The sequence below is a fragment of the Solanum lycopersicum genome, chromosome 4 (genome assembly GCF_036512215.1).
Source record: "Solanum lycopersicum chromosome 4, SLM_r2.1".
Taxonomy (NCBI): domain Eukaryota; kingdom Viridiplantae; phylum Streptophyta; class Magnoliopsida; order Solanales; family Solanaceae; genus Solanum; species Solanum lycopersicum.
Genome location: NC_090803.1, coordinates 20,602,100 through 20,610,652, shown reverse-complemented (window position 1 = coordinate 20,610,652; position 8,553 = coordinate 20,602,100).

Here is an 8,553-nt window from a genome sequence, read left to right as displayed (position 1 = left end):
TAAAAGACTTAAAAGACCTTTTTGATCTTGAGAACGCTAAAAAAATGTTGATACGAAATAAGGGCAAGCCTATGGGTGAAAGCATGCACTGTGATCTTCTTTGTGAGAGTGAGTGTTGTATCTAATTACCAAACTTTAAATAATTGTGCATCATGTGTGGAGAATGGAATAATCATTTGTGTGAGGGAATTTGAATGCTTTTTTTGAGCTTGAACTTGTATTTAAAGCAAATATCGTGAGCTTGAGAATCTTTGGTAATGGTGCGTCACAACTTGAATATTTGGATACACAATTGATCCTTACATAAGCAAATTGAGTCTTGTTGAGTATATTCCAAATTGAATATTGCGTAGCACTGTTTGAGACATCTTTTTTGAATTTCAGAACTTGAGTTTTACTTGAGGACAAGAAAAAGCTTAAGTTGGGAGTGCTTATGAGTCTAACAGTTGGACACATTACGGGCTATGTTTTGCTAGAAATAGTGTCCTTAAATGCTTGTTTTGTCTCAATTATTTATGGATAACCTTGTGTTTCAGGTATTTTGAGTTTGACCAAAAGAATGGACACTACTTGTCAAAAATTAGCAAAAAGAATAAGAAGAACGAAGAAATGAGGGTCGGAGGATCACCGAGTCCACTTGGAGAATCACCGATGTCTCAAGATCACCTTTTGTTCTAGTGTGTTGAACCTTGAAGGAAAGGATAAAATTGACGGTGAAAAGGAACAGTTAGTGCATTGATGAGAAATACTGTAAAGTAGTACCTTATCACCCAGTGATATAGAATACGAAGATGCTTGGACAAAGCGCAAGACAACGATGAAGTTGCCAAAGGGTAAATCACTGATTTGATCAGCGATTCGGACTAACAACGCTGAGTGATCTGGTGTAGCACTTATCTTCAAAAAACTATAAATACTTGTTGAGTGTTTTATCTTAGTATCAATAATCAATTATCATTAAACTATTATCATGAATTATTAGACTTGTATAAAATTTTATCATATTTTTATCAGCTTTTCGAGATCTTAGTTTGAGAGTGTTATTAGAGAAGAACTTGAAGACCAAAAGGGTTGCATCTCTGAGGATTTGGACTTGGGTCTCTTGGATTCTTAGTTCTTTGCCTATCACAAGACTTAAATATTCATACCCATTTGAATGCAATCTCATTTTTGTATAAATTTCTATATTGTGTTCATGTCTAGTTAAAACCCTAATTTTTGAGGTGTGATTTTGTGGATATAGGTTAAAATAGTTGTTGGGTTTTTCTTGTTGCTCGTATATTCGTAATTTAATTGTGATTTCCTTTAATAGTTGGGGATAAATATAATGAGGTTGTAGTTGCAAATATAATCTCATATTTATCTTTCCGGCTTAAGATAGAGAGAGGTTGAGAAACTAAGACTTCTAATTGATGGCCAGTAGGAGTGGGTCGACATGAGGATCATCTCGAGTCAATGAACCCTAGTCTCATACCATACACTCATCTTGAGAGATGAATGGGTTAATGGGGATGTTGTGCTTCATACGCCAAGTGGGTGTCGAGAGGAACCCATTTGCAATGGGGTAAGTTTCTAGAGAGAGCTTATCCCAATTAAAGTCTATCCTAGTCACAGTTACTCTATGAATTTTCTATCAAACGAATATACCCAATAATATCGTTTATCCCATACTCCTATCACATCCCAAGAATCCCCTACTCCTTGATTTAGATATCTTCGTTAGTTTCGCTGCTTTTACATACTACTTGTGACAAAACCCCATAAATAATTGATGCTTGCATCAACCTTTTTGATTTAATATATTTTATTCGATAATGTCTTTAGTTACTACTAATTAGAACCTAATTTTACTTTTCAATTAATTCTCACAACCACTTCATGTGGAAACAACCCCAACCATTTGTTGGATTATTATACTATAGTTTGATCGTCGATACTTGCATTGAAAGTTTTGTATTTGATGACATCACTGATCAACTACTTCTTGTCATAGTTACTTCTAGTCCAGCCTCAAAATTCTGTAATTTTACGCGATAAAACAACAACTTGGAATTTGTTGAGTCATCTCACCAATCATCAGACTTATTTTTCCTCTTCTCTTCTTCAACTTGTGTTGTCCTTGTTTCCCATTTCTGTCCTAGCTTTGTTCCTCAATACATATATCTGAGAATCAAAGGTTTTACATCAGTTTTTCACACAAATTAAGCATTTGAAAACACTAATTCCATAAAAACAAAGCCCTAAATGAGTCCAAATCTCACACGCATCAACACCCCTAACATAAACTTTTGTTTGTCCTCAAGTAAAAGATTAAGTTAACTTGTTCAAAAAAGATGTCTCAAGTAGTGCTACAAAAGACTCAATCATAAATTCACACAACCAGATTAAACTTACTCATGGAAAGATTAATTGTGGTCTCAAAGGTTCAAGTTATGAATCACCATCATCAAGATTTTTAAGTTCATAATACTTGATGCAAATGCATGTTCAAGCTTAACAAAAGTACTCAAAGTCCCTCACAAAAGAATGATTCCATATTCACACTCATAAAGATGAACACATGCATGACTTCGCCCATAGGTTTCCCCTTATTTTCATATTACACTCGCTTGAGCTCACTCAAGATCAAAAAGGTATTTTCAAGGCTTGTACCAGAGAGGAGTGTAAAAGTATGGTTATTTAGGACTGGTGGATGATCGGTGATGTCATCAAAGAAACAACTTCCAATGCAAGTGTCGATGATCGTACCATATTATAGTAATCTGACCAAGGGTTGGGGTCGTTTCCACATGGAGTGGTTGTGAGAATTAACATAAAAATAAAATTATGTTTATCTAGTTGTACATAAATACGTTAACAAATAAAAACTTTTAAATTAAAAGAGGTAACACAAGTGTCAATTATCGATGGGGGTTTTGTCACAAGTAGTAAAAGCAACAAAAATTTTCAAGAGCACTAAATTAAGAGAGGCTGAATTCTTGGGATTTAATGGAAATACGGGTTAAGCTAAATTTTTGGGAACATGCTTTTGATAGGATATTTATAGAATAATTGTGACTAGACTAAGATTTAAGGGAGATAAGACTTTTCTCAAGCAACTTACCCAGTTTTAAAGGAAATCTTGTCGGAAACCCACTTGTCGCATGAAGACACGACTATGCCTTAAGCCACTCACTTTATCAAGATTTGTGTGTGGGAATGTTACTAGACTCACTCTCTCGAGCTAAGCCTCAACTGTAAAACGTGTAAGAATTTTTCTTGGGCATGCAGGCTTTTACTGGAGGTTCAAAGATTGGACATCCTTTGTGCAAGTTGCTTGAGAAAGAGTGTAAATTTTATTTTGATGAATCTTGTCTTAAGGCATTTGGTAATTTGAAGGAAAAGTTGGTGTCTGCACCTATCATCATTTGTAACGACCCGTTTAGTCGTTTTGAGCAACAGACTTCAATTCTGGAAAAACTGGCAGAAGCGACGGACCCCACGACGGAACGTCATGGGCACGACAGACCGTCGAGGGGGTCTCGTCCCAAAATACTTAGAAAATCTGAAATTGGGTACTAAAAATCAACTCTATGAACTTTGTGACGGAATGGCAGGACGGACCGTCACAGGTGTGACGGACCGTCACAGACCCTTGGTGGAAATTTGGGTCTCTGAACTCTGCGACGACCTGCAGGACGGACCATTGCAGGCACGACGGCCCGTCACAGGTTGCACAAATCCCAGGCAGAGTCGGATTTCTGGTGAAGTTTTAAGGGACGTTTTTGGACTATTCTTTCCTTAATTATAGACTTCGTGGGTTTATATTAATAACTCAAATTCTTGAGGGTTAAAAGAGGTAACCCTAAGTTAATTAGCGGGGTATTATTGCCACCTTTTATTCTTAAATATATACTAATTAGGGTAAAAGAAAGAGGGTTGAATAAGAAAAAGAAGAAAAGAACAGAAAGAGAGGGAGAAACGAACGGGAAAGAGGAGAAACGAGAAGAAGAACAAAGCTTTGGGAACTTGCTTGCTTGATTTCTAATCTTTGGTGGAGGTAGGTTATGGTTTTCATGCTTTCATAGTAAACTCGTAATAGAGAATGATATGTATTGGTGGTATTGTAAACCCTACTATATGCTTAATTGTATGTTTGCATGAATATGATTATGTGATTGTGATAAGATAAGCATGATCAAAAATATTGAATCCCAAATCTTGAAAAGAAACTTTAATATACATTATTAATGATGATGCCTTGGTATAGAAGAAGGCTTGATGAATTAAAGTAATGGGATTGAGGATGCCTTGGTATAGAGAAGGCTTGATGATTTACAGAATGATATTAGTGGATCGGAGTGTCACGTTCCGACACATAGATTTAGTGGATCGGAGTGTCACGTTCTGACACATAGATGTAGGGGATCGGAGTGTCACATTCCGACACATGTAGGGGATCGGAGTGTCACGTTCCGACACATGTAGGGGATCGGAGTGTCACGTTCCGACACATGTAGGGGATCAGAGTGTCACGTTCCGACACATAGAATTAGGGGATCGGAGTGTCATGAACCGACACAAGAGGAGGAAAGATAATGAATCTTGAAAGATGTTAATATACTCAATCTAACGAACATGATTCCCAAATGAGCATGGTATTGGGGCTTGAGTCCTCATGTGTGAATTTGATGGTACTTATTGATGACTATAGTACTCGTTGTTGTTACATGTAAAGTTTTATAGTTGATTTATGATAATACTTGATATATACTGTTCCCTATTTTGAGTTGGCCGATGATATCTACTCAGTACCCGTGTTTGTACTGACCCCTACTTTTATTGTTTTCTTCTTGTTTAATTGTGGAATGCAGCAAACGTGTCGTCATCTTCGACTCAACAGTAATTCAAGCCAGTATTCGTCACACCGGATCTTCAGGGTGAGCTAACACTTCTATCTTGGACTGGATCTCCTCCGTCACGTCTTGATGCCTTGAACCTCCGGCATGGACTAGCTTCTTATGTATTTTTAGCTTTTAGAATACTCTTAGTTTAGTCATTTGATTGTAGATGTTCTTGTGGTGATGACTTCCAGATTCTGGGGATAATGATAAGTTTTTGAGTTATAGAAGTTGATTATTGATTTTTATTAATGATTTTAAGTCTTCCGTATTACTTTTTGTTGTTATTACATTGAAATGTTAAGGTTAGATTGGTTGGTTCGCTCACATAGGAAGGTAAGTGTGGGTGCCAGTCGCGGCCCGAATTTGGGTCGTGACAAACTTGGTATCAGAGCATTAGGTTCGTTGGTCTCATCACACAAGAACGGGTCTAGTAGAGTCTTAAGGAACGTTAGGGGGACGCCTTTACTTTTCCTTGAGAGGCTATAAGACTTTAGGAAAAAATTTCACTCTTTCATTCTTTCTTTCGTGCTACTACTTGAGTCCAATTGGTATCTAGGCGATACGAATTGGTATCTGACCATCTTCACTCTCTTTCGCTGATGGTTAGAACTAGAGCAACGACTACGCCAACACCAACACCGGCCAGACAAGAAACAACTGAGCCAGCCACTGGGGCTGTGGCTCGAGGACGAGCACCTAGCCCATCTGATACTAGGGCAGTGACTCCTCCACCGACTGAGGAAGTAATGAGAGAAAGGGAGGATGGGGAAACTGAACAAGTGCAAAATGAGGAATTGCCACCCCAACCTACCCCAGAGATGATCAATCAGGTTCTCGGCTATCTCAGTGGGTTATCTGATCAGGGCCAGACACCCCCAGTGTTCTCTGCACCAGCACCTCAGGCTCCGGAGGTACAACATGCGGCTACTATGGCTCCCCGCATGGATGTTCCATTGGAAATAGGCACGTTTCCACGTCTGACTACTGGGCCTATAATGACAAGTGATCAGCATGAACTTTTCAGTAAGTTCTTGAAATTGAAACCTCCGATCTTCAAGGGTGCTGAATCGGAGGATGCTTATGATTTTCTTGTTGACTGTCACGAGCTACTACACAAGATGGGTATAGTCGAACGGTTTGGTGTTGAGTTCGTGATTTATCAGTTTCAAGGGAACGCCAAAATGTGGTGGCGGTCACATATTGAGTGTCAACCAATAGAGGCACCACCTATGACTTGGGCCTCATTCTCTAGCTTGTTTATGGAGAAGTATATCCCCCGGACTTTAAGGGATAGGAAAAGGGATGAGTTCCTGAGCCTAGAGCAAGGTAGGATGTCGGTTAATGCTTATGAGGCTAAGTTCCGTGCACTATCCAGATATGCCACTCAACTCTGTTTCAGTCCTCAAGAGCGGATTCGCCGGTTTGTGAAGGGGTTGAGGTCAGAATTGCGGATTTCGGCCTTACAGGTAGCGGCAACGGCAAAATCCTTCCAAGAAGTGGTAGACTTTGTGATAGAAGTGGAAGGAGTGAAGCCAGACGACTTCACCCCAACATCGACATCAAAAAGGCTTTGAAAGGGAGGTGAGTTTAATGGTTCTTACACTAGAGGACAGGGTTCGGGAAGTTACTCAGTCCGACTAATTCAGTCTTCACTACAGACTATAGTTGGGGGACCACCTCAGACCGGTCAACACTTCTCCGAGGGGCCTAGGATTGACTCCAGAGAATGTTATGGATGTGGGGAGATTGGACATATTAGGAAAAATTGTCCCAGACAAAGTTATAGACCCCCAATAGCTAGAGGTAGAGGTGGTCATGGTAGAGGCCGTTATTCTGGAGGACGTGGTGGTCGAGGTAATGGTGGTCACCAAAACGGCCGAGGTGATGGGAAAACTGGAGCCACTACATCACAACATGGTAGGGGCAACGGACAGACGAACGATAGGGCCCATTGTTACGCTTTCCCTGGGTGGTCTGAAGCGGAGACATCTGATGCTGTCATCACAGGTAATCTTCTGGTTTGTGATTGCATGGCTTCTGTATTGTTTGATCCTGGATCAACGTTTTCTTATGTATCTTACTCATTTGCTAATGGTCTAAATTTACATTGTGAATTTCTTGATATGCCTATTCGTGTTTCTACTCCGGTGGGTGAGTATGTGGTAGTTGAAAAGGTATATAGGTCTTGTTTGGTGAACTTTGTGGGGAGAAACACTTATGTAGATTTGGTTATCTTAGAAATGGATGATTTTGATGTAATTCTGGGTATGACTTGGCTTTCTCCAAATTTTGCAATCTTGGATTGTAATGCTAAAACGGTGACGTTAGCCAAGCTTGGGACAGACCCGTTAGTGTGGGAGGGTGACTACACTCCCAATCCGGTCCGCATCGTCTCCTTTCTTTGTGCTAGGAAAATGATTAGTAAAGGGTGTTTAGCTTTCTTGGCACATCTCAAGGATGACACTACCCAAGTACCTACGATTGAGTCGGTTTCAGTAGTTCGTGAGTTTCTAGATGTGTTCCCTGCAGATCTTCCTGGTATGCCACCGGATAGGGATATTGACTTCTGTATTGATCTTGAACCCGATACTCGCCCCATTTCTATACCCCCTTATAGAATGGCTCCCGCGGAGTTAAGAGAGTTAAAAGTACAACTTCAAGAGTTATTGAACAAAGGCTTCATTAGACCAAGTGCATCTCCTTGGGGTGCTCCGGTTTTGTTTGTAAAGAAGAAGGATGGGAGTTTTCGAATGTGTATAGACTACAGACAACTAAACAAGGTAACCATAAAGAACAAGTATCCTCTTCCCCGCATTGATGATTTGTTCGATCAGTTACAAGGTGCTTGTGTCTTCTCTAAGATTGACTTGAGATCCGGTTATCATCAATTGAAAATACGGGCAAAGGTGGTGCCAAAGACTGCTTTTCGAACGAGGTATGGGCATTACGAATTTGTAGTGATGTCCTTTGGTCTTACGAATGCCCCTGCTGCGTTCATGAGCTTGATGAACGGGATTTTAAGCCATATTTGGACCTCTTCGTGATTGTATTTATTGATTATATATTGGTATACTCAAAGAGCAAGAAGGAACATGAATAGCATTTGAGAATGGTATTGGAAATGCTGAGGGAGAAAAAGCTTTATGCCAAGTTCTCTAAGTGTGAGTTTTGGCTAGATGCGGTGTTCTTCTTGGGGCACGTGGTTTCTAAGAATGGAGTGATGGTGGATCCTTCTAAGATTGAGACAGTGAAGAATTGGGTAAGACCCACTAATGTGTCAGAAATAAGGAGCTTTGTTGGGTTAACTAGTTACTACCGTCGATTTGTCAAGGGATTCTCTTCTATTGCTTCCCAATTGACGAACTTGACTAAGCAGAATGTTCCATTTGTATGGTCAGACGAATGTGAGAAAAGCTTTCAGAAGCTCAAGACTTTGTTGACTACCGCATCTATCCTTACCTTACCAGTAGAGGGTAAGAACTTCATTGTTTACTGTGATGCATCCTATTCGGGTTTGGGTGCAGTACTAATGCAAGAGAAGAGTGTGATTGCTTATGCTTCGAGGCAATTAAAAGTGCATGAACGTAACTACCCAACTCATGATTTGGAATTGGCTGCGGTAGTGTTTGCATTAAAGCAATGGAGACACTATTTATATGGGGTTAAGTGT